This window comes from Belonocnema kinseyi, chromosome 10, assembly GCF_010883055.1.
Source record: "Belonocnema kinseyi isolate 2016_QV_RU_SX_M_011 chromosome 10, B_treatae_v1, whole genome shotgun sequence".
In the NCBI taxonomy this organism is placed as follows: Eukaryota; Metazoa; Arthropoda; class Insecta; order Hymenoptera; family Cynipidae; genus Belonocnema; species Belonocnema kinseyi.
The window spans coordinates 86,875,312-86,877,375 of NC_046666.1; the positions used below are offsets into that span (position 1 = coordinate 86,875,312).

A 2,064-nucleotide genomic window follows, 5' to 3' on the forward strand; every position below is an offset into this window, starting at 1 on the left:
TGAACTGAGTCCAATTCATTTTTTATCTCATATGGAGTTAAACCCTCTAAATGAAAATGTTTGATTACCGCTCTGAACTCGTTTTTTTCCATTTTTCTTAACAAACAATTTTTTTTTAATTGGTTATAAAAACACGTAAACTCAGAAGATGTGGACTGTGACTGCACCATATATCTAGTCGGGAGTGGTTCTGACTGAAAACAGATGATTTGGAGCGATTCGCGCGCCATTTGTTGGTCATTCTAAGGACTTATGGAACTACCCTCGTAGTAAGTGGAATATTTCCAAGAAGAAAATAAACAAAGGCTTAGGCTTATAATAGAAGAAGATTCTAATACGAGAACAGGATATAGGGGTGGAAGGAATTCGAGGAAACATCGAAGAAGAAAATCCAAAAACCAGATACTGAATGGGAAGGGAAAGAAATTGTTAGAGAGCTTAGAGGAGACGGGATGGTTTAACCCAAACGGAAATAGTTGGAGATCAGGAAGGGGAATGTTTAAGTACAGGAGAAAAAACGAGAACAGTAAATTGGTTATTTGGTTAAGATCCGAGCAAAAATGCTTCGACTTGAGTTCGACTTAGTTATGTCTTAATTTCGTCTCTAAGACATCGATGTCTGGCTGCGTCTCAAAACTGAGTCGAGACATAAGTCTTCGTCTTACTTTTATGACCACGACGGGAAAACCGGCGTTCAATTGTATTAAGTCGAGCCTTGTCTGGGCTAAGACGAAGCCTACTTGTCTTAAGAAGAGCCTTGTCTTGGCGGAAATTACCGAACCTTTTTGGCTCATAAATGAGATTGAAATCGATGAGTGAAAAATGACAATCCGTAAATAAGTTGATTTAATATATATATGTGTGTGTGTGTGTGTGTGTGTGTATAATTAAAAATTTGTCATTAGGACAACCGCGGGATTTTGCCGGGAGCGGGTGCGAATCTGAATAATTGCACACGCTGCCAGCGAAATCGCGGTAAAATTTCAGCCATAACCACGTCTTACAACCGTGAGATAGGTGGTTACAGTCTGTAAAGGAATCAATGCGACGATCCAGCAAAAGCCTCGTGCACCCTAACAACACGGAGTGACCCAAGGACAACCGCCTTCTGCATTTTTGCCGCAAGTGTTCTAGCATATTGTTGACACGCAGGGATGCTTTTTAGGCTATTAGCAAATGAAAGCTTGGCACCTTCAAGAGCGCCGATGATAAGGACGATCAGTTTAACAGAATATTTCGGGTCTCGATACCTCTCTTTCTTTTCATTCTCCTTGACTATGATGTTTTTGTCAGCTGGTGCCGAAAATTCGATAACGAACATGGTTCGCTTCTCGAAGTCAAGAAGAACCATGTCAGGCCTCGAGTGAGCAACAGAAAAAATTGTCGAGAATATAAAGTTCCAGTATATGCGGCACTTCCCATTCTCGACAATTGACTCAATTTCCCTAGGAGCATTTAGAGGAGCGATATTAAGGTGAATGCCGTACGAGTGACAGAGATGGTGACAAAGTACTCTTAGTGCCGCATTGTGCCTTTGAATGTAGGTCATTCCCGCGTGTGTTGGACAACTAGATAATATGTGAGCTAAATGCTCGGGGTGTGCATGGCACGCCCTGCAGCTATCATCGGGAATGTCTTGGCTCAAAATGTGGCGACGGAATGTTAAGGTGGGAATGACACCGTCTTGGCATGCAAAAATGAAACCCTCTGTACTAGACTTCAATCCGGGCGTTTTAAGGAAAGAAAACGTTAGCTCACAAGACATTGACTGATCCTTCACATTTCTGTGGAAGATACCGTGCATCCTATTATCGAGGAGCTGTTCACGAAAGTTTTTCTCTTGTGGTTTCTTAAGCCGGGCTTTCAGGAGTGAGTACTCGAGATAGATTAGATTTGATGCATTTTGCTCACCCCTAATACTGAAGTCAAGTCCAAGTGTTTCAGCAGCCTCCTCCACTGCCGTGTACAGAAATGCTCCTTTGCCCACTTCTTCGTGATTCCTGACCATTTTAAGAAGAGGGTCTCTTCCATTTGCAACTCTATGTGCTGTACCCAGAATAATCC

The 2,064-nt window shown here is 42.2% G+C and overlaps 1 protein-coding gene across 1 annotated transcript in view; it reads right to left on the reverse strand.

Annotated features, from left to right (window-relative positions):
• LOC117182227 (calcium/calmodulin-dependent 3',5'-cyclic nucleotide phosphodiesterase 1-like) overlaps positions 1-2,064 on the reverse strand; it is a 1,276,250-nt gene that overhangs the window by 678,799 nt on the left and 595,387 nt on the right. The window lies entirely within an intron of this gene.